Raw genomic sequence first — 26,672 nt, 5'->3', positions numbered from 1 at the left:
TACTTCAATTATAATATGATTTTAACGATGATTATTTATCTTAATATGCTTCTTTATGTAATATTTCTAAACTAATAAATAATAATTAAATTCCAAAAGGTAAAAAGTTTTAACTCGCTTAAGAGATCATTCTTCAATGGCCGCGTGAATTTAGAGAACGCACTCTTTCATAGCCTTGCAATTAATGAAACGACGTTAAACGTTTTTGTAGCAGTTATATTATAGATAGATAGAAGAAGATTTTGATGAGAAACGCCATTAGTTAACAAATTTTAGATAAAAATTCTTTCAAATTAATTTTTCAGAAACAACGATAATGCCAAAAATTAAGAAGTACTAAAATAAAATTATTCCCACTGTACAAAACATCAAAATTAAGTTTTTTTAAATATTATTTTAAGCTTATAAGGTTTTTTAGACGAGTTAATGAATATTTGTTGTTGAAGTCGACAATGAACTGCAAAAGCTTGTATCCGTAATCAGAATGGGACTTCCTTTTTTATTTTTACTTTTACATTATTCTTTCAGTATTGAATGTATTGATTATGTTGTATGTTCACTGAATAATCTAAGTGAATTGCCAAAGTGTTTAATAAATTCTGCAACACCAAGTGCTTTAGGAGTCACACTAACTAACGAGTGTTCTCTCAAAATTGGAACTCTACAAAATGCAATGGCTTAATTATTATTTACAATAATAATAATTACAGTAATTTACAACAAAAATTTTTATTAATAAATTTTAATTTACAACCGCTAAAACCTTAAAGAAATGCCAATTGAGAGTAAAGTTGGTGACAGGGCAACTTAAGTAAGCTTTTAAAATTTTATTTTTGAATTATTATAAATAATTTATTTTATATCTTAATTTTTTTATTAAATGAATAAAAAGTAGAAGTGTCCCAGATGGGATATATATTTACAAATTGTATATTATCCAGCATTGGGCCGGATAGTTGAATAATCCATTTGGTTACGCTGGATGTTTTATGTTAATAAATAATAAAAAAACTTGTTTTAACTATTGCTGCAGTCTTGAAGATAATAGTTCGTAGCAAGATTTTCATAACAAACAAGGCAAAATTTTAGCCTTACCCTGGTGTTCCTGATGATGAAGTTTGGCAAAATGGTAACCCTTGGTAAGATTCACCATTACTTAAAATTACTTTGAACAATTTTTTGACGTAACTTTTGCAAAATCAATCAATTTTAAAAAATTCAAAAAACTTAGTACATTAAAATTTTACTGCAATACTAATCGTCTAATTAAACAAATTGATAAAAATGTTTGATTACTCTTTCGGAAGAAGTTTGGAAGTATTTACTTAATTATTTTAAACTAGAAGTAACTTCTGATGAATTCTTATTAGTAGACTAAATTAAATCAAAATCAAGAAACTAGAATTTTTTTTAAGTATTTGTAGAAGATTACAAACTTTTGTAAGTCAGAGCAAATGCAATGTATTGATTATTTTTGTTTTTGAAGAACTTTTTGTCCTTCAAAAACGAAAAAGTCGTTTGTTATTTTTGTCTGCTTTCTATGCATGAAAAAAATGTGACAGACAAGTTGCAAATTTCACGAAAGAGCGAACCAAGGTCCTGCTCAAACTAGAGATTGACTTCAATAATCCCAAAGTTCCATCAGGAATTTGCAATCTTGCAGAACAAACTTAAAAAACCTAGACAGTGGTCAAATCAGAGGTGAGCTCTCAGACTGTACAACTTTGAAAGCGTCAAGATCACAAAAAAAGTCCTCTGACTATTCATTAGGGTGTGTCGAAATTTTTTTTTTATCAGATTCAAACACGGCAAGGTTACTATTGGTGAAGAATTTTATGGAGATTCCGAATCTGCAAAAAAAAAAAAAAAAAAAAAAAAAAAAAAAAAAAAATGTCTTGCTGGGTGGGTCTGCGTTGTTTTGAACGGAAAATTGACTAAAATGTAGCCCATGGTAAGACTCACCATTACTTAAAATTACTTTGAACAATTTTTTGACGTGGTAAGACTCACCATTACTTAAAATTACTTTGAACAATTTCTTTTTCTAAAATTTTCAAAAATTTTAGAAAAAATTTTTTTGAATAACTCAATAATCGTTATTTTGAATTTTAAGAAAATTGATTATTTAGTTCAAAAAGTCATAAAAATAAATACAGAAAACGAGATTTTGTGAAGGGTATTTTTTGAAAATTAGACACTTTTTTCATATTTTGGACAAAGAATGTTACGTAAAGTCTATTGTTTTTTCCTGTTTTTATCAAACTTCAAATAAGGGGAGTTCTTTTTTGTGGGCAATTTTATTATGGAATCCGAATCTAAAAAATAAATAAAAATAAAATATGTCTTGTTGAAGGGAACGCTTAGTTTTCAACGAAAAAATAACTAAACTATGAATAGTTAAAGTGTGAAAATTTTAAACTAAAAAAAAATGTTCAATTATTTGATTAACTCAATATAAACTATGTTAAACTTCATGATGATATCATATTTTGTTAAAAAGTCAAAAAAAATATAAACACATAATGGGAGCTTTTGCGAAGGTTGCTTTTAGAAAAACTTGTCGATTTTTTCATAATTTAGACAGTGAATGTGATCGTAGGGTGCCCTTTCTTTTCTAAAACCAATAATAAGTCAAACACATTTGTTATAACAAACAGTATATTATATACTAATATATTTTATAATATATATTATATAATACTGATATCTTTATTACAATTTACATATAACTATCAATTAATAGTTTATAAATTTTATTTAAAATTTGTGAGTCCAAATAAGTTATATTTCGTATTGTTTTTGCTCATAAAACCCGACTGATTTCTTATGCTCTTATATATCCTACTCGCTTCTCATGGAAAAATGTTTTTGCACAAGGCTCTATAACCTATATTGAACAATAAAAATTTAGTCATTAACAAATTTTAAATAAGTTGTTATATTCATGTAATTGTAAAAAAACGAAACCTGCTTAACACAACGTTCAATGGATTGGGAATGGAATGACAAATATAGAACAACCATAGGCTTGTGAAAATATTTTCTGAGTTCATGGGTTGTGAGGCTTGTGGTAAGTAGTTGTTCGTATATTAAATCTTTCCACTCAATCAGATTGGTAAATTTATCAGCACCAATATATCCAATATATATGAATGGGGTTTTGCGAATTCTTACTGAACTCTCCAAACTGAATATTATCATCTCCTTCCTTTTTAATCTCTTGCACCTTTTTCACTCCTAACTTTCATTCCTCTTCATCTTCGAAACACAAAATAGTCTGAATAATGCTTTTCCTAAAGGCAAACCATACAGATCTATTTACAGTTTTCATTCTATTGCAACAACTTCTTTTTTTTGATATTTTAGTTGTTTCAATTGAAATAAAAAATGCTGAGGTCCATCTAAACAGAAATGTTTTACGTTTATTTTAACCAACAAGGAAAATACACAACTATAAATTTAATAATTAAACGTAGATTTTTGAGGTTTTTTTGTTAAAAAATTAATTGAACCCACAATGTACAAAAACGGTTGGGTGTAATGCGCCATCTGGAATGAGAAACAGGCTTATTTCAAGGTTTAATAAATTTTCAGACAACGCTCCAGATTTTATTGCTGTTACAGTTCTGCATTTGTATGCCTGATCAGCCAAAAGATCATTAAGTATTTTGTCTCGCAAAACAATAAGTAATTCACCTAAAGTTACTTTTTCAAATTTTTTGCTTGTATACTTGCATTAGAGGGATCTCGCCATATTTAATTCCAAATGAATTTCTTGTGCAAAAACCTATTTCCAAGAGAAGCGAGTAGAATATATATGACCACAACAAATCAGTAGGGTTTTATGAGCAAAAACAATACGAAGTATAAGCTATTTGGACTCACAAATTTTAAATAAAATTTATAAACTATTAATTGATAATTATATGTAAATTGTAATAAAGATATCAGTATTATATAATATATATTATAAAATGTATTAGTATATAATATACTGTTTGTTATAACAAAAGTGTTTGACTTATTATTGGTTTTAGAAAAGAAAGGGCACCCTACGATAACATTCACTGTCTAAATTATGAAAAAATCGACAAATTTTTCTAAAAGCAACCTTCGCAAAAGCTCCCATTATGTGTTTATATTTTTTTTGACTTTTTAATAAAATATGATATCATCATGAAGTTTAACATAGTTTATATTGAGTTAATCAAATAATTGAACATTTTTTTTTAGTTTAAAATTTTCACACTTTAACTATTCATAGTTTAGTTATTTTTTCGTTGAAAACTAAGCGTTCCCTCCAACAAGACATATTTGATTTTTATTTATTTTTTAGATTCGGATTCCATAATAAAATTGCCCACAAAAATGAACTCCCCTTATTTGAAGTTTGATAAAAACAGGAAAAAACAATACACTTTACGTAACATTCTTTGTCCAAAAATATGAAAAAAGTGCCTAATATTTGTAAAAATACCCTTCACAAAATCTCGTTTTCTGTATTTATTTTTATGACTTTTTGAACCAAATAATCAATTTTCTTAAAATTCAACATAACGATTATTGAGTTATTTAAAAATTTTAGAAAATTTTTTTCTTTTTAATTTTAGTTCTGCCCGGTTAATTAGTTACATTTTAATCAATATTCCGTTTAAATTAACGCTACCCCACCTAGCAAGACATTATTTTTTATAATTTCTTTTTGCAGATTTGGAATCTTCATAAAACTCTTCACCAAAAGTAACTTTGCCGGTTTAAAAAAAAACAAAAACCGACATACTCTCCTGTTCATGCTTTATTTGTCAAGTTGGAAAATCAAAGCACAATGAGACTCCCACTGTTGCATCGCGTGCACCAAGCAGCAGTCCAAAAAACTCTTTCCAGTCAAGAGAAAAGCTCAGATTTCTTTGTCTGACAGCGCTCAAAATGGAGTTTCCTCACCAGTGTACTGAAGGTTCAAAAATTGAAAATTTGAAAAAGATGGTGAAGACTGACTCTAAAGTGGTAGAAAAACTGGTTGCATCTGTCATTTGCAGGATATTGAGTTTCAAAAACGTGGTTTGCCACATGTACATATTTTATTGCACTTTGTTAATGCTGATAAGCTAGAAACAGCAGAAGATATTGATAGTTTGATATCATCAGAAATTTCAGACCCAATTGTTGATCCTGAACTTTATGAAATTATAAAATCATGCATAATTTATGGACCATGTGGAATTTTAAATCCTAATGCTCCCTGCATAAAAGATGGGAAATGCACAAAAAAATTTTCTAAAGAATTTAATCCCCACATGTTGCATTTTTGAATGGTTATCCACGCTATAGACGTGTCGATAACGGAAGAATTGACAACATAAAAGGTAAAGTTGATAACCCACGGCTATCTAAAAAATATCAAGCGCACATAAATGTTGAAGCCTGCATGACTGTGCCAATGTGTTGATAAATGAGCAAATTAACCATGATGAAATAAACACGTTTTTAAATTGTCGCTATGTCTCAGCTCCAAGAGCATTGTGGCAAATATTTAAGTATTCCTTAAGTGATATGTCACATAACATCATTTGGCTTCAGGTTCATCTACCAGATAATCAGATGATATATTGTGTAGAAGGTGAAGAACAGGCAGCTTTAGAGCGTGCAGCACAGCGTGACACTGATCTAACTGCAAGGTTTAAATTAAATGCTGAAAATGAATAAGCCCGACACTATCTGTATGTTGAAAATCCTTGCCACTTTGTTTTTGATAGCAAACATTGTAAATGGAAAGTTAGGCAAAGAGATAGCAATAAGATGATTGTAAAGATATATAAAGTAAGTCCAACAGGTGAAGTATTTTATCTTAGAATGTTACTTTTGCATGTTAGAGGTGCAGTTTCTTTGAGGATTGCATACTGTTAATGGTACAGTTTTTCATACATTCCATGAAGCATAGATACAAGATAACGCTAAATGGAGAAATACGTTAACTGAGGCTTTTGCAACTCGGTTGAAAAAACAAGCTAGACAATTGTTTTTTATTATTTAGACCTACTGCGAACCTGATGTTCCTTTAAATCTTTCGAATGCTTTTAAAGATTTTATGATGGAGAATTGCATTCACCGTTCAATATCACCAGTACTTACGTTACTATACTACCAGCGCACCGTTCAATACCACCAGTACTACCAGTACAGCAACACTGCGTCGAATTGAATCTATAATTAATCAGAATGGTAAAACTTTAGCTGATTATAATCTTTCTACTTTAGATGAGTTTTAAGATTATGTCCCACAAAATGAAGAGGAAGATGTTCAGGTTTTTATTGAAGAAGCAAATCGAGTTAGACCGTTATTAAATGATAATCAGCGTCAAATTGCTGATGCTATCCTTTCTGCTCTAAAAAAGCAACCTAATAATGAAAATAAGCAGTCTAGATTGTTTTTTATGGATGGCTATGCAGGTTGTGGCATGTTATAACTGCAACAGCTGCATGGACAGTATAGCTGCTACTCTTTTAAAAAAAGGATGTACAGTGTACATTGTACACTTCATGGTTTATTCAAACTTCGAGCGCCAATTTTAGAAAATAACACATGCAATGTAACTCCAAATTCTATACACGGGCAATTCCTAAGGTAAGTTAGGCTGTATTTACTCGATGAGGCATCCATGATACCCAAACATGCTTTAAATGGTATCGATAAGTTACTTCAAGATGTTTGCAATAACAAGTTTCCTTTTGGTGTTAAAGTTATTCTTAAGGGTGGGGACCCTGTAAAGAGAGGGCATCCACCTGATATTGTTGAAGCCTGTATAAAATGTTCTCAACACTGGCAATAAATGTTCTCAGCAATTTTCAACAGAAAATTTGAGAGTTTGGGCCGAAGAAGAGGAATTCTCTCAATGGCTTTTAAAACTTGGTAGTGAAACATTACCATTAAAAGCAGATGGTTCCTATCGCGGTGGCATTGAAATTCTTGAGCAGTGCTTGCTTGGGGAAAATTAATCTATAGTAGACAAGATTTTTGGAGTTGCGGAAGAAGATTATTACGCAAAACGTGCAATTTTGACACCCACTAATTTAGATTCATTAGCAATAAATGAAGAAGTCTTGGACCGTTTAGCAGGTGTTGTTAAGATTTGTTCAAGTGCTGATACTATTGAAACAGATGATCTTAACGAAATCAATATTTTACTTAGAGTTTTTAAACTGTCTTACTCCATCGGGAATGCCTGTTTATTGCCTAAAACTAAAAATTGGTGATGTTATGTTACTTAGAAATTTAGATCTTAAAGCTGGACTTTGCAATCGGATCCAATTGATGGTGCGTGCTCTACAAAATGATTACATTGATGGGTAAGTTCTAACAGGTGTTTCAGTTGGCAAGAGGGTATTTGTTCCTCGGTTCAGTTAACACAATCCGACTCAAATTTATCTTTTACTCTCAAACGTCGTCAATTTCCTGTAAGATTAGCATACTCAATAAAAATCAAGGTAAAACTTTTGATAAAGTTGGTATTTATCTCAAAAACCTTCGTCAACTCTATGTTGCATGTTCAAGATCAAGATCATTTAATACCTTATTCTTTAAAATTGATGAATATTCATTACAAGGTATGCCATTTAATAAATGCTACACAAACAATGTTGTATTTATTAATGAACTAATTCTATAAATAACCATTGTTTTACTATTAAACACCTCATTTTTTATAAATAATTTAACTGTAATTTATGGTTTTTAGTAAGTTTTTTGGTATATAAAATTTTGATAAGTATTTTCATGTGTCATTTGATGTGGTAATGTATGTTATTTATTATGTGTTTATATATGTGTTATGGTTGTATTTTGTATATATTTTGTAATATATTTTGCAAGTGTTTCTGTGTAACAAATGTGTAAATGACTGCTATATATGAAGTGTTTCTATGCGTAATATGTGTTATAATGTAATGTATTTATAGTTTGTAAGTGGTCATTATGTTGTACTCATGGTTTCAAAGTGCTGTGACTTGGCTATGTTTATGGCAAGAGTATTGTTCTTGCTAACCAAGTGGTGTAATTTGAATAATGTGACTTGGCTTTGTAAACGGCAACAGTGTTGTTCTTGCTAGCCAAGCGGTTTCAGTTTTTATATTAAACCGTAAAGGTTTATCTTTTTTTGATTCGTTTTAGGGTTGCGATTTTTTAAAAAAGAGTTTATAATCCAAACTTGCAACAATAAATTTTAAAACTTTCAAAAAAACACACACAAAAAAACATCTCTTAAAGTAAGTTTCTTATTTGTTATCACCTTAGTGACATTTTTGAGTTTACAAATAAATTAACAGACTTTATATACGTTATTTTGTAGTGTTTTCAATAATTTTGTTTTAATTTTACGTCAAATTCCTTCTCTTAATGTTGATCATTTTCTGAAAGCCATAAGGAAGTTTTGTTAATCTTTACACCATTTAAAAGCTATATAATAAAGAAACAATTCATATTGATTTTATAAAGTACTTCTGATACTTTTTTATGTTAAATATAATGTGTTTTTGTAATTTAAAAACAAAAATGTATATATATATTTTTTAATTATCTCAATCTCAATAAATATTTTTATGTTTCTCACACAAATTTGTATATTTCTTTTTGGAATTTTTGCTTTGTTTTTTTTATATTTCCACTACATTTTTATATATGAATGGAAATTGTTTATACTTTTATTGCCTTGGTGATTACGGATTCAGGACCGAATTTTTTTTAAATGAAAGACGAATTTAGATCATATGCGTATACCGAATTTAACTGAGAGACGAATTTAAGTCGTATATGTAGCCTGAATTTAACTTAAAGTCGAATTTAGACTTCGAATTTAGAGTTTAATTGAAAGCCGAATTTAGATTTTAAAAACTCATTTGAATTAAAAAGTTTTTGAAAAACTTTTGAAAGTTTTATAAAATTTTTTTTTTAAACTTATAAAAAAGTTTTTCAATTTAAATGTTCCAAGGAGGCCTAACGGTGTTGCCGCGGAGTACATCAGAAAAGTATTAAACTAGGAAGTTCAAACCTCCTATAATGTAAATATAAGTTATGGTACTTTTTACGACTCTTAATATTTTTGAACGAACATGAACAAAAAAACTGTTTTTTCATATAAAAAATAATATATTTTTATTAAAAGATAAATGCTTTATTTAAAAAAAATATAATAGTAGTTTGTTTTTTTATTTATAAATAAGTTATTGACGTTTTTATTTTGTCCGATAACTTCCGCATCACCCGTTATGTGATGTCTTTTTCCATTTAAATTTTTAATTGTAATTTAAATTTCTAAAAGCAACAAAAATAACTTGAAAAGAAATGTCACACAATTATCATCTAAGTTAGAGATATTTAAGTTACTAACGTATTACCGCATTAATTGCTTATAATTAACACACAAGGATTCTAATTTCCTGATATACACGGAAATGCGGATATAGCTTTCAATATATAGTCTCTTTGTAATATATAACATCATTTTTACTTAGGTTTGCCAGATGACCGGCTTTTACAGAGGAGAATATAGAGCCAAAAATATAAAAATAAGTATTTTTATTGTGTTCTTCTTCATAAAAGCCGGACGCCTGGCAACCCTATTTTTACTTGAATTTCCCCTTTTTTTTTGCATAAAAACATCATCTACTTGATTAAAAATCCTACAAATTCAATGTTGAAACGGTTTAATTTAAAGTTTAAAGAATTATAAGCGATTAAAGATTACATTTTGCGAGCCAACTAGACGCTTAAGGTGGTACTAAAGCATTCAAATCATAAAAAAAAAAAAAGAGGTTTTGAGATTTTTGTTTCAAAATATGTAAAATTCAATTATGGTCTCAGATATGTATAACTTTGATATGTTTTTTTAATAATATTAAGAGATAATAAAATTTTTAAAAAACCAGGTATAATTTTATTCGCATAGCAACGCTTTAGTAACGCGAAGTAAGATTTGGTATTGCCCCAAAATCTAGCAAAATATTCATGTTTTTAAACAGGGGGTCACATCGAATCTTGCAATTAAGTTTTTTTGATAAAATGTCTTAAATCCATTAGCTAAAACCACATCATTTTCATTAAATCACGACTGCAAGTTTCAAATTCTAAAGTGAAACAGACACCTAACTACAAATAAAATAATTGATTGTTTGATGCTGTTCCTTATTTATTTATTTTATTTAGACTTATAAAAACATTAATAAGTATATTAGTTGGTTTTTAAAGATGCTGAAGTCTTTAAAAGCAAAAAAAAAAGGTGAAGTTTAAAGGTAACAGATTCATGAAAAACAACAAGCTTGATGATAAAACCATGCAATTCGAAAAACCTTGTTTAAGTGAAAGAAAACTTAAAAACAAAAAATGCAGTAGTTCATTTAGTAACAACGATGATTATAACATGCTAATAAACTTTTCGATTTTTCAGAATGAGCTTGTAAAATTTTTTTTTTTCTTTATGTTGGAAAACAGCAACTTTACCAAATCATTTCCAAAAGAGAAAGAAATTTCCGCATCTTATATGTTTGAATTGCACTAATTGTACTGGAAATATGAATTTGGAAGCTCACAGGAAACAAATAAACTTACCTTAGGAAAAGCTGTAAGCTGTATTAATTATCAAATGGTTATAGCTTTTCGTAAGATTGGTCAAAGTTTTCAGGGAATCCGTACATTTGCAAACATTATGAACATGCCAACATCATTATCTTTTCCTGGATATCAATTAATAAATAATAAATTACATACTTTTTTTTACGATGCAGCTTCAGAAAGCATGAGCAATGGAGCTTTGGAAACAAAGAGTTTACTTGCTACCAATACTTAGGGTACTGAACTGAACTGTTTGCCAGTTCAGTGTACCTGAACTGGCAAACAAATCATATCTGCCAAGCAAATCACATAAAATCTTCAGGTTCTATGGAGGCTGCTAGTGCAATTTTAATGTTTTCTCGATCAATAAAAAATTATGGTTTGCGTTAAATTTGCTTCAAAATATGAAGGGAAAAATACTAAGCGACGGAAAAAAATTAAATGAGGCAGGAAGATTGACAGATAAAGTTATAAATAAACTTCAAAATTATTATAGAATAGCAATTAGGCAGAATAAACTATTATACCCAATGAAGAAATCTGTTTGGGCTGTGTTATTTCATAATAGCAATATAAGTAATCCCATCGAACGCCATCAATTCCACCCTCAATCCAATAACAGTTGATGCTTGTGGCAAACAGATAGGTTTAACAAGTAAAACAAATACAAACCCACATTGAATATACCATTTTTAATCAATGCTGTTCTTGTCCCAATTTTTCATCACCTTTCAAGCGATGAGTTTCTTTCCAAATGTTTACACAAACAAGCCCAAAACAACAATGAAGCTTTAAAATATATAATTTGGAAAAAATACCCCAAAAATAATGGAAAAACTCCAATCTCCAAAACCTTTTTTCCAACAAAAAATTTTTGTTGGAAAAAAGGTTTTGAAGATTGGAGTTTCATCTGCGATACTACAGTTTAATGAAGGTGCTACTGGTATATGCAAAGTTTTTAAACGTTTAAAAATTCCTGTCGGACAATTTATGAATAAAAGATTTATTAAAAAAAAACAAAGAACGAATCAGAAATATGAGGAAAAAATCATCAAAAAAAGGAATACAACAAAGAAAAATCCTTAAAAATATAAGAAAAGATTACATATATATTGAAAATGAATCAGAAAAATAACCAGCAAATTCTATTAGTGGTTGGTAGTTGACCGGCAAAGTTTATTGTTTTTAAAACGCGTTTTTTGCCATTTGAAAATTTTTAATATACACGATTACGCAGAATTATATATCTCAAGATCTAAAGATGCAATTACAAAGAAATTTTCATTTCTCCTACATCAATATGGGACCTATGTTATTGTGAAGTTTTGGAGCAAATAAATGACCCTATCTTGAGATATTGCATTCTGCGTATTTTTCTTATGTGTTTTTAGATTTTGAGGCAATTTTTTTTGTTTTTTTGTTTTGTTACAAATTATTTCAAAATTTGTATGTTTTAGTTTTTTATATATAAAATTTCTAATTTGCAATTTTTTAATACATTATTTAACAATCTAATAATAGCATTAGTACCACCTTAACAATTTAAAAGACAGCCACGCGCTTATTTCAACCTCATATAGTTTTAGAACCTGAGTGAGTGTTACCGTTAAGCTTATTGTTTTGAATATCTAAAATCTTCAAATTAAATTTTTATGATTTATGATTTTAAATTAAGCTTAAGAACATGTCTATGAATTAAAAATAAATATTTACTGTTTACTTTAGGAATGAACAGACAAGAAAATGCAAATAGTATGTATATGTGTGTTTGTGCTGTATGTGCATACTTTAGTTACAAAAAAACTACAACTTTTTTTAGTACATATATAAATACACGTACAATATACACACTTATAGGCAGTGCCGGGTTTACAGGTAGAAAAAGTAAGCAATGCTATCATATTTTTTTTATTGCAAATAAAATGCAAATAAGCCATTCTCTTTTCAGGTGACGAAGGTGACTTTTTTTTTACGATATATATATAAAATATATATCGTATAGTCAAAAAATATATGTTTAAAGTATATAGAAATTATTAGATTAATTTTTATCAGATATTTGAATAGTAATAGTGATTTGATTGTGTCGGCTGTGGAACGTAATTATTATCGTACCAGTTTTGATAGCGTTTTGTAAAATATAATAATTTTTTGTAATTTAATTTTCGAAAAAGTGTATCAGTAATTTTTTTATCTCAAGAAAAATTTGTTTTACGTTTCTAACGTCATATTTTATATTTTTTTCTCTTTGAAATTATTACTTCGTATGGATATATTCTTTACAGAAGAGTTTCAATAAAATAAAACCGATAAAGCTAATTTATTTGACATAACTCTTGGTCCGTTTTCTGTGTCCTCTTTTGTATTTTAAATAAATTTTAATGAGAGGGTTAAAAAAAATTAATTTATGAACCTTTTTGTTAAAACCTTAAAATTCCTAAAACAACTGAAGAAATATTACGTAACTGTCATCTATGCTAAAAAAATATTGTTTTAAAGTATGGTAAATTAATTGTTAACCAAAAGGTAAGAATTTTTAAATGATTGATTTTCTGCTATTTATAAAAAATTCATTGATGTAAGAAGACCAAATTGAAAACAAGTTTAGATATAGTCGGGTGTGGAACAGATTTACCATTACCCGTATCGTACGGGCCACGAATTATATATAATGTAATTAGGCATAATTACTGATTGATCATGTTGAATATAAGTGTGGACCTTGTAATGTTATGAATGTCTGTACCTGTCGCCTAAATCATTTATATAAATATATATATATATATATATTTATACATATATATATGTATATATATATATATATATATATATATATATATATATATATATATATATATATATATATATATATATATATATATATATATATATATATATATATATACACACACACATGAAAACACAAACATACACATATGTATATATAAATGTAAACCTCCCCCAACCCTTATGTAAGTGCACCTGGTTTTATATATGCTTATTTAAAATATGAGGGTTATATAAGTTAACAAGCAAAAATGAAACTCATTTCTCAATCTTTATAACTCTACTAGAAGTACTAAAAAAGAATGCTCATATTGAATGAGGTCCTTCTTGCTGTTGAAACGAGGCATTTTCGATCTATTTTTCCTCTTGCACGAATAAATATATTTCGTCCCTCAAAACCAAACACTGTTTCAGAAGCTGCAGTTACCTAAATAAAATAACACCTTTTTAAAAATATTTTTAATAGAGTAAAATTTTCTTTTTTACATTTTTAACAACTAATATATTATTGAGGTTAGGGAAAGTAATTTTACCTCTTTAACTGCCATTTCAACTTCATGTGTGTGTACAAAACAATCCAGGATTTTTTTTAGCTCATTATTGTTCATTTGACAGGTTAAGATGGTTTCATAGGCCTCTTCCCACGTTATTAACTCAATCAACTTGGTTGCACACAGGTTTAAACGAGGAAGCCTATATATATTCTAGAAGCTAGAGTTTCCCATCTCCTCATTTTTTCTAATTTCTAAAAAGTTGTTAACAGCAAATTACCTTTCAATTTTATTTTTAATGCAAAGTAATCTCTGCAATAAGATATCGGAATGAGAATTCCATGCTAATGATCTCAAATATTATTCAATAACTTTTCGTATATTTTTTTCCTCTAACCTATGCTTGCATATCCACAATAAAAGTATGGAAGAGCCTTTATTGAGTCACCTTGAATGGACTGTAGTGCCTGATCTTTGGTTTGCAAAACCTTCACTAAGTGTTCCTGAAGGGATAAAATACTGTCTAGCATATTTTATAAATATATTTTAGATCTGAAGATAACTCTTTTAATTTTTCCTCAGTAAGTTCAATTAAATCAGGACCTATAGATATTGGCTTGAAACTGTAATTCTTTTCCATTTCAGTAACCTTGTAAAGCAACTTAGCAATAGGTCCAGAAAACCCGGTCTTTGAGGTTGTCTTCCCAAGCTCTTCTAAATGCCGAAAGTAAAGTTCGTTTGTGTGAAGAGTACATATTAGCAACCCTAATCTTCTTTCTAACTTAACCTCTAAACAATGAATATTACCTACATTATGACCTGAATTTGTAGCTGTGCTATCACAACCAATGAACTTTAAGCTGTATTCAACACCATGCAAAATAGACCATTGAAATTTTTTATTTATTATATGTTTGACAGGCTTAATTTTTTGACTTTTCATATATTTCTCCGTTGGTTAAATGAAAGATATTTACCATATTCATCAGTCAAAGTATAGCGACCTTCCTTTTTAATTAAAGAGTAAATGTTTTTGGTTTCTTCATTAAATGTCATTAAATTGGTTTAGTAACTTCTTCCATCAAAGAGAATACAAGAAACATCTTCAGAATCTAATCTATTCTTTGCAAAAACCTGACACTTTGACATAACTTTATCTTTGGTTCTATGCAATTTGTTTTTGTCCAGTAATAAAAAAGAGCTGATTCTGGAACAACTTTAGCTTCGACCAAATCTTTTGAAAATCCTACAGGAATTGCAGCTGCAGCAGTGTTTGAAAATTCCTATCTTATTGCAGCAATAGCAGTATTTTGAATCTTTATATAATTTTGCTTTACGTTGAAATCATTACTTATGTTTAATAAATCAATATGTCCAGTGTAATTAGAAGATCCAAACTCACTTTTAAAACACTCTTCTTCATCATTACCTTTGGTTACTTTTTTCTAAAAGCTCAGCATAGGTTCTTTTCAAATTGCTAGATTTATCATCTTCTTTTCCTTGAACTTTTTCAAATACTGTTCTTTCTTACTATATCGCTCAATTGCCTTTCGCTTCCTTTTATTCTCTATGTAGTCTTTTGATCCTATCATAATGAGACTGCTCTACTTCTTTTTTTCTCTGGGAGTAAATAAAATCTAATTTTATTATATGAACCCTCACTGATTTTTTACATTTACAGTCAATATGAACTTTTTTTTCACATACCATAACAGAATAAATTTTATTACGGAAATGAATTGCACATTTGCAGTTAGTTATATCAAACAGTCGTGACTTAGACTTTTTTATTTTGTCAATTTCTACTTTTTTGGTTAATCTTTTTCTGCAAATATCCGGGACTTCATTATAAACTTTTTTGATCTTTTTGTTAAAGGACTTTTCTGTAAAATAACTGGAGATGAAAAGTCTGAGTTCGGTTTCTTCTATTATTTAACAACTTCCAATCTTGTTTCACTAACCAAATCATCTCATGGATATACTTTCTTTTCTGACAACTCCTTAATGAGTATACCTTTTCGAAGAGTAGCACCAAGAATTGGTAGCTCAGATATTAATAGCAGCTTTATTTTAAGAGATCTTAAATTTATATACTTTTAAGTAAAAAATACTAAGAGCCAAGTGTTTATTTAAAAAAAAGTTATTTTTTAAAAAGTATAGGATGGTGCTGTTGGTTCAAGGTTTTAGATACCTACTGTGGGTTCAAGGTTTTATTTGGGTTTTTCTAAAAAAGGTAACCAATGTAAAATCTACAGCAATCTACAGTATTGTCAATTAATTTATGTTTTAATGAAAAGAAATAGACGACAAGATGTTTATAATCGTAAACTTCAAAGTAAAATATATTTTTTTAATGATTTATCGAATTACAATAATATTTTATTATATTTCATTATAGATACAGTTTTGATTGAATAAAAGACGAAGAAGTATTTTGGTTAGAATTTTTTTAAAGGCCCCTATCAAATTACTACATAAATACAGTTATAGAAGTCATATATATTCGACACACATCAAGTTATGATATACATATACTTTTTTTTTTAGTAAACGTTTCTGCTGACCAAAGAGAAAGTTAACCATTTTTAGATCTACACAAATAATCCAATTATGTTGTGGATATTTAATCAAGTTAAGCATTACTTTACTTTCATGGTAAGTTTCTTGTAAATATACAGCGTAGCCGATTGTTAAAAAACAAAATATGTTATCATTTTTTAAAAGGCAACATTTGAGGCTTCGCTTTAAGATAAACAGTCTCCATTCTGTTGAATAAATACCTAACTGTAATAGATGACCTAAAATATTATTAAAGAAAACAAATAAATGAACATCTGAAAAAAAGTTAACAATTGTTTCTTAAATTATCTTAATATAGGAAACAAGCCTTTTTTGCAAAGCTGCGAAAAAGGCTTTTTCTTTAATCGATAGGCTAAATCACGCAATAAGTCATTCAGCTCATAGGCAGTTTTAAAGGTATTGCATTAAAGAAGTCTTCCAAACCTCTGGTCTCTGTAGCAGACATGATTTGTTCACCATCTGACAAAAATAAACCTTTAAAAATTGAATTCAAATTTTTTTAAAATGTTGACTTGGTCTATTAGCAGAAAAAATGTTGCAAAAGTTATTTTTTGCCCCTTTATTTTACCAATGCCAGAGTTATTGATAAGACAAAAATAGTAGACGTCAATGTGGTTCTTTCCACACCATTGGGAATCTTAAAGGAAAACTTTTATAATTTTATGTTGTTTTATTTTAAAAACTCTCTTTACAAATATGGCACACAGTATGTGGTGCACACTTTTTTTCTTGGTCGCCAAGTTTTTTAAAATTGCCAAAAAAACAAAACAAAAAAAAACACTAGAACTTGCGGACCAAAACAGAGTTCAGATTTAAAATCAAATTTAAAAAATACATAAAAATTAGTTTAAATATCTCAACAAATAAATCTATTTTTTTGAAGATCTATTTTATCTGATGTTTTTATTAGTTCATTTATCAATAAAATGCAAAACTAGGGTTTTTCTTTGACGTGTAACCTATTAGCTTTTTAAGGTGATACATATCTGAAAAAGTTTAAAATTTTCAAAATTTAAATTATGATTTTGTTTTGGTAAATTTGACATTCTGTAATAATATCATAATGTCATAAATTTGTGATTCTGAAAACTTGATCCAATTTAGACGAAACACCATCTAAATTAGTTTAATTTGCATTAAAAAATGTGTATAATTTTCTAGTTCCATAACAACGGTCTTAACAACCATGATAGTCTCTGATTCTTTTTACTTTCCAAACTCAGGTGTGTTCAGTCAGTATGGAAATTTTCTGCATAGCTTATAGAGCTTCTTGTTTTAACTTAAAGACGTATTTTAAGCAACACAATCACGTAATTTTCATATATTTACTTGATGCATGTACATACATAATGCAAATTAGGTTAAGTTCTTATTATTGAATGAAGGTAGCTTATTTTTTAATTATAATGGGCTGAACTAGTAAAAAATTGAAATCAAAAGCCAGAAAACTGGAAAAAGCAACAACAACTGAATGTTATATTTTTTTAACACTAAAATCAATAAAGACATTGTTGATAAAATTGGTTTGTGTCCAATGTGTCTCGGAAAGTTTAGTTTTAATACTATTTCATGGGTCGACAAGGGTCGAACGATAGAGATGGCGGTCGTAAAGAACGAAAAGAAAGAAAAAAATAAACTACAACGATTAGTGATATTTCCGATAATAAATCATCTTCAAATGAAGAATAAAATTTGGAGAATTTTACAATTAAAATATGAAATAAATACAGTAAAATTGTATTTGAAAAAATTCTCTTGTGCAATGACGTTAAAATGTTGTAGTTAATAATCGCGCCGCTCAATTTGCATAAATACAAATCGTCCCAATAATTTTTGTTATTGGGAAACTATTTAGTTAGCAATAGAGATAAATATCCAGTGGGAATCATTAGAGGCACACCTGGCGGATATCTAACTAGTCTTTCTAATTGTCAAAACCAGTAAACAAGTTTAACTTCTCTAATTGGTGACACGCCAAACAACTGCTTAACTAAATAATAAACTTCAAGATTTGTCTGTCGTTTTAATTTTGGATATTAAGAACTAAGTTCTTTATATAGAGAGCCCTGAAAAAAACCTGTACTTGTTGAAAAACTGCCAATATGAATTTACTGGCTGACCGTTAACGGAACGTACCACTATAGGTCCACTAGCTGACCATTCACAGCACATGCCGCTATAGGACCATTGACTGACTGCCTAAGGGTTGTGCCACTATTGGTCTGCTCAGTAACCAATGAGCAAAACTCAACTGGTCCATAAGCGACGCGCCGCTAATGTACCAGTAGCGTTGCCTCGACTGGACCTCTATAGGTCCTCCAAACCATGTTTGCTGGATAGTATACCCTTGCTGCCTGGGATATTACGCATATAGTTTTTGGTAGGAATAGAGATATTATAAATATGAATTAATCATTGTTATGGCTTTAATGACTATGGTTTTGGTATATTAAACAGATTTAAATCATGTCCAGAGAAAAAGACAAATATAAAAAATTTATATTTATATAAAATATAAATTAAAAATGAAGGTGGGTTTGATAAAACAGAAGGGAAAAATTGACGTAAAAGTTTTTAAAATCAAGACAGGACGCGCTAGTTAAATTTGGATGGAGCGTAAGTTCAAGATTAAGATGGGGGATCAGCTGCTATTAAGGCTTAGAGTATGGTGGGTAAAATAAAAAGAGAAATACTTTTAGGTCAATCTATCACAAGTACAAGTAATAATACAGAACTAAATGATTTTTTGCGGCCTGATCTTTCTAATCTCAAAACCTTTCAATTTGTACTGGAGGTTAGTGTTTGATGTTAACGATCCTTCATAACCTGGTCTTCGAAACGTTTTAGTTTGTACCGAAGCATTTTGACATCATTGTTTTTGACATTAACGAAACAGTTGTGATAATTGTTTCGTTTTAAACTGCTAAATTTGATAATATTATCCAAAATGTCCCTTTGCATGTCACTAATTTTAGTTTTCCTAAAATCTCAGAAAAAAGACATTTTTCGACAAAGTAATACAAGAGTCACGAACGACGGAGAAGAGGTTCATAGGCAACCGCGTGTATACAATAAAACTAGTGACTGGCGTTTTATTTTTGCTGTAAGTTATTTGGAACCAAATAAATTGGAACCAAATAAATTACAGCAAAACTGTTACTGGGTCTTAATAATCTTGGGAAGCTTACAGTGATAGGGCACATCTTGGCAGGAAGACATGAATCCCATGAGACGACAGCAAAGCATGTTGAGAACGTTAACAAACATAGCCGTAAAAACCAATACGAAGCACAGGGAATTAATAAATAAAAAAAGAGCACTGGCGCGAGGTTATGAAAAGAATCTTTAATGTTATTAAATATTTAGAAGAATACAACATTACATTTAGAGGATCAAACAGCAAAGTATTTGAACGAAACAGCGGCAATTTTTGGGACTAATGTTGACTACGTTTGATCCCCGTCGTTCAAAAGCATGTTAGACGAATTCAATCACCTGAAATTCATAATTACTACCTAGAGGCAGGGGTAACATTCGAAACGAAATAGTAAAGCTGCTGTCTGAAAAGGTAAAATCTAAGAATGTAGCCGATATAAAAGCAAATAAGTATTCCTCAGAAATGCTAGATTGCACACCTGACCCTAGTGACAAGAAGCAGTTATCCCTAGTCATTCGATTTGTAAAAATTGATATGAATGCAAGTTCTCTTGTGAGTAAAAGTGAAGGTGTAAGCATTAAATGAACAAAAGAACTTGGATTCTTAGACGTGTAATCAACAACGGGAAAAAATCTAACTGATGTTCTTCGACAAGAGTTATATGAAAAAACAATCATCACTGTAATTTAGAAAAAACAATCATCACTGTAAAGACTTTAATGAATAGCTTGACTAGGTTTTTTATGGAAAAAAAGATACTTTTTGAGCACGCCGTCACACTTGAAGTAGATTGTGGTGCAGGATTTTTGAATTTTTCTCTTAGGATTGTAAAATAAGATACAAGGTCTAATCTTAATAATTCACAGCCAAGAAAGCGACTCTTTACCACAAAGAAATCCAAAGACAGTGAATACAACCAGCAAATTATTGTTGCTATTTCGGAAGGAACGTCAGAAAAATAAACCGACCTCAAGCATGTTTTCACCTTGACAAAGGCTCAGTCGAAGGAATTTGTAGTGTCTTGTAATATAAAAGAAGCCAATATTTTATGTGGTCTTCAATCGGACACTTTCAAGCATCCAGCATTCAGTGCACAACATTTTTCACCATTGATACCTAACAAAAATTCAATGCTGTTGTATAGACATGCTTCAGGAATGATATGGAGCATGATTTTGATAAAAAAATTATTCTTTTCAAGCATTCTTTCATCACATTTCCTCCAGGAAGTGCTGTTATTTCCTTCATTGCTGTTTATAGTAATGCATTTAAATGTTAAATAACCTTTTTGGATAATATGTTTTGATCCCAATATTTGCATTTTAAAGATCCTAATATTATAGATGTCAGTAAAAACAAAAAGTAAGAAATGAAAGAGAGAAGAAAAACAAAAACTTAAATAGAGAAATTATAAAGATGAGCGAAAAAGAAGTTTACACGTAAAAAAGTATGTTTTTACATTTATATTCTATATTTATTCAATTGTTTTAAAAATTACTATTATTTGTATGGGATCCGAAAATTTTGAGTTTCACACAATATGAAATAAGCTCATTTGCACACCAAAACGTAATTATGTCATGTATTGACAAAAAATATTTCAGCAGAATTTACTTAACTAAAGTAAAAATAAAAAAATGTTGGATTACACTATAAAACTTCAGCATTAACTTTAAATATAGAAAGTCAACTTACCTCTTGAATATCTCAATATAATTGCTACAGAAAACGTTTAACGTTTACTGTTTAACGTCGTTTCATTAGTTACTAGGCTTTAAAATAGCAAAATGCATGCGGTCTTTAAAGAAAGATCTCTTAAGCGAGTTAAAACTTTTTACCTTTTGGAATTTAATTATTATTTATTAGTTTAGAAATATTACATAAAGAAGCATATTAAGATAAATAATCATCGTTAAAATCATATTATAATTGAAGTAAGTATAGAAAATAGTTACATATAACAATTTTACTAGATATAAAGTAGAAAGGATTACTCCTTTTAATTTTTTAAATCGTTTACATTTTCACAATATTTCAAAAACAAACAAAATGATTTTGTCTGTTTTAGTTTTTCCTTTAGCTTTAGCTTTTTAGCAGTTTTATTTTATTACTTTATTTTCTAAAAGGAAATAGGGGTATGGATGAGGTCTAATTATTTTTAAAAATTTATACTAATGCTATTTCCATAAAAGTGGTTATTACTACTTTGAAATTTTTGTGACGCTATTAGCTATTTTTGTTCACTTTTAGAAAATTTAGAAAAAAAATTAAAACTTTATGCCAACACTGACATGGCATGTCACATGTTATTGCATGGAAAGGTTAAATTTTGTTATAAGGATTACAGTACTTATATAAAAAAAAATAATTAAGGTAATGAGTAGAAAAATAATTAAGGTAATGAGTATTTTGTTTACTTTAAATCTTTTAAATTTTCTCGCGTCATTTTTAAATTTTTGTTTGCATATGTTTATTGTTTGCATGTATGCTTTTTTGATAAGTATGTGTATGTGATAGTATGTGCTTTATAGTTGTTTTATCAATGTTTTTTTATAATAATGTAAAGTGTTTTTTTATTGCTTGGGTATTTGTTAATATATGTTATATAATTGTTTTATAAATGTGTTTAATTATTAGCTGGTGCATATGTTTATGTTAAAATGTTTCCATGTTTTGAAAGTGCTGTGACTTAGTAAACGTTTAGAGCAAGATTCGTCAACTTTGCCAGCCATATGATGTACTTATAACAGAGGGTTACACGATAGTGTCTGTGTCAAGTTGCTACTGCTTTAGGTCTAGCTGTTTTCAAGCCTTTACTATAAATTATTCTAAAAATACATAATAATGTATTTTAATAAAATTTTGCGTAATGTTGTTACTTATCTTCTGTTATATATGAATGTTATGTTACTTAAGTTATGTTATATGCATATTATATTAACTTATGGTGTGTGCTATTGTTGTGTGTTGTTGCTGTGGTGTTGTTTTTTGTTATCTTTTGAGTTGATTGACATTTGGCTAACCTTAACGTTGGTATCTAATGTTAAAAACGATAAATAGATAAGTTTATTATTAAAAATCACTGCTTTAAAACATTCACTAAAAGCTAAGATAAATTATTTAGCCATATATACAATTTGTTTTATCTCAATTTGATTTTTTGTCTTTAGCGCTGTTTTACTACATGATTTTGCTATCAATATTTAAGAATCATGATGTTCCAGCATAAATTATTTTGTACAAGCTAACATGAAACAATAATATTTTACAACTACTACTCTGGTAAATCACAACAGCCTTTTTTTTATTTATTGTATGTAATGTTTTTCTTATCTATTTACTTTTTCGTTACATTTTTTTTTTTAGATTTATCAGATAATGTATTTATGTGGTATAGAAGAACAAAATATTGTATAGTTTTGTGATTTTTTTAAAAACTTTTACTAATAATTTTCTTTGAAGAAATAATGTTTAAGTTAGCAAAAAAGGGTTTACAACGTTTTTATTTATTTTACCATGTTAGCAGTACGTTTATTATTATAATTGCAAGTTTCTAATAATTTTTTTAAATTATTATTTGCTAATTTTTTTTCAAACATCTCCTTGCTGATATATATATATTTTTAAAGTCATAAGATTGCTGAATAATTTGTTTTAAGTGGCAGTTTGTTATATATAAAAATTATTTGTGTGTGCTATTTGGAGTAGAAATTTTTTTTTTGTTATTTCTTTCAATTAAAATTGAAGTTTAAATGGTATTAGGCTAGAAGCAGATATTTAAAAAATGAAAATTTAATTGGCTAGTTAATCGTCGCAGATATAAAAGAGATAGGCTTAGGCGAGATAAAAGTAATAATCGACAAAATGCTTGAAATGCTGCTTGGCAAGCAGCAAATAATGCGGCAAAGAATAACACCTAAACGAGGAGAGGTTTGTTAGGTAAATCATGTTACATTATCTCAGTATTACAATTATAAACTTTCAGTTAGACAATATGTTTTCACTTTTTATGGCAAAAACTGTTTCAGCAACATGCTGTTGATGGGTATGTTAAAATTGAAGGTTAGCGCCTTGCTTCTATCTGAAATAACCAAAACAAACTGAGAAGCGAGCTGTATGATGCCTTACACGAACATGTAAACAACCTTGGAAATGATCATAAAGTTAGGCCAGGGTGTGTTGTAGTTTTGCCATCAACTTATGTAGGAAGTCCTTGAGCTTTAAATGAAAACTTTGAAGATGCTATGGCTATAAATAAAACGTATGATAAACCAGATCTTTTTATTAGTTTTACTTGCAAGCCAAAATGGTGGTCAGACAGCAAATGATAAGATCTGACTTGGTTATTTGAGTATTTTAACTGAAATTAAATAACTTTCTCAATGACATTTTTAAGTTGTAACACATGTTCAGGTTATTAAATTTCAAAAGCGTGGTTTGCCACACGTTCATATTTTACTTAACTTTGCCAATGATGATAAGCTTGGAACAGCGCATGATATCAATAATTTAATATCTGCAGAAATTCCGATTGTTAATCGTGATCTTTATGATGTCGTTAAAACTTGCATGATTCACGATTCATTTGGCATACTGAATACTATCCTAAAGAATTTAGCGCTAACACAGTAGCAGTTCATAATGGTTATCCACGCTATAGACGTCGTGATGATGGCTTGGTTATTAATATTAAAGGTAACAATGTAGATAACTGCTGGGTGGAACCTTACAATCCATGTTTATCAAAGAAATATTAAGCTCGCATTAATGTTAAGGCTGGATGTCTGTTAAGGCTGTTAAAATATGTAGCAATCTTTTAATAAATAAATGAATTAATCATGATGAAGAAAACACTGTTGGAACAAAAACAAAGTATAAGTTATATGATTAGTATAGTTATATAAATAAAACATTTATATCTGTACCTCAGAAGTCAAAGTCGGTTGTCACATTTAAGAAATTGTTCAGGATAGAGGAAATAGTAAAGTAATTAGTCTTTATTGACTTATTCTTAATGATTAAATTAGTGTAATATTTTTCGTGTTTTATTTAATTTGTCTTTTGGCACATGATATATAATTTTGACAAAAAAGAAATTTAATAAAAAAAGTAAAAAGTCGTTTCTGGAGAACAGACGTTTTTCCTTTGAACATTGTAGGACACCAAACCTTTTATATTGATCTAACTTCGTTTCACATTGTCTTAGAACAACAGTCTTAATACCTCTGTGTAGATACTGAAAAGCTAAAAAGGTATCATACATAACTCATTTTCACAAAAAAATGGACAACCAACCTTAAATATTATTTTATGAAATATTCTGAGGAATATTTTTTGTCTTTAGTGTCTGGTAGAAGCATAACTGGTAGGGCTGTGTTTTAAATTTTATATAATTATCTACTGAGGTTCAGATATTAGGATTTAAAGATTATTTTAGTTTATAGTTTTGGTTTAGTTTAAAGTTATTTTTGGTTAGTTTTATCTTCAGTTATCTTTTTTTCTTACTCTAGACAACTTTATGGAAGAAATTAGGGGAGTAGGTAAAAATATTATAATTATATATTTATATGTAAATATTATTTTATTGATTATTCTAAGGTATATTTTTTTGTCTTTAGTGTCTGGTAGAAGCATAACAAATAGGGCTGTGTTTTATATTTTGTATCGAGAAATATGTGCAATATGTGAAAGAATTATTTCATAAATGTTACATTTTTTAACTGTGTTTTACTCATATTTTTATTAAAATTTTTCACATATTTAACCCTTTTTAATTTACTCTCATTTTTTTAAAAATATTTTTAGCATCGTCTTCTGTTACCAGCGAAAATGGTGAGGTTATGTTTTATATTTTAATTAAATAAAATTGCAAATATTTATAATTTTTAATAAATATGACATTTTTTAACTGGTCACGTTATACTCATATTTTTTTTAAAATAAATTTTTTACATGTTTAACCCTATTAAATCTATTCATTTTTTTAAAATCTTTAGCATCATTTTCTGTCACCTTTAAAAATGGTGAGGTTTGCTTTATATTTTGATTAAATAAAATTGCAAATATTTATTATTTGTATAATATTCTTCTATTTTTAATTTAGAGTCGTTAACATTAGAGAGCTTTTTTAATTTTAAATGCGTTAACATTTAAGCACTACAGAAATTATCGCTCCCAACACCCAGGGCCTCTCTCGGCTCCCTTTTGCTTAAGTAAAATCAAAATAACTTAAGAACAAAACTAAGTATGAATTTCACTACTTATAATCTAAATATTAATACGCTAATTTAATAGTAGTAGTAATAATAGTAGTAGTGTCGTTTTTAATGTTGTTTTTAGGCTTTTCTACACGCGGATCAGTATTCCACGCGGTCTTTCAAGCAAGGTCTGCAAGCGAATTAGAGCTAGTAAATTTTTAGTCTAAGAGGAATTGATGTTGTTCATTGTTTAATTTTACTATAAAATTTTTTGCTATTGTTTGTTTGCTGTTGATTGTTTGTATTTTCCTGATTTTTATAGCCTGTTTCCTTTTCTTTCAATAAAATAAGACTGTTATTTGTGGACATATAAGTGTATTAACATAAATTTGCGTATATTTTAGTATATTTTATATTTCTCTATATCTATATATATATTTTCTTTTAGAAAAAAAAACAGGTATGGAAAATAGTAAAATAGAAATAGAAAAAAGTAGAAAAAGTAAAAAAATTATGTTGGAAGTTGTCAAAAGAATGTTGTGTTATGCTTCTTTTTAAGGTATCTGAATTTATATTTAGATTTTTAAATTTGTTCTTAAATGATTTCATCTTTTTTATTACTTTAGATAAAAATATACTAACTGACATTGCCAAAAAAATATAGATATTATTAAATCCTAAATTAAATTGTTAGAGGTTTTTATTTTAAATAATAATTGTAATAAATTATTTTAGTTTTTGTTTATTAATTTTTGACCTCAATGGTAAACCAGTGGTTAAGCTAATTAGTTAAATTGTAAAGGTTTACGTATCATATATATTCTAAAGAAATTGCATTTGAATCTTTTTTTTTTAAATAT

Source organism: Hydra vulgaris, chromosome 10 (genome assembly GCF_038396675.1).
Source record: "Hydra vulgaris chromosome 10, alternate assembly HydraT2T_AEP".
NCBI lineage: Eukaryota > Metazoa > Cnidaria > Hydrozoa > Anthoathecata > Hydridae > Hydra > Hydra vulgaris.
This window is presented reverse-complemented; position numbering follows the sequence as displayed.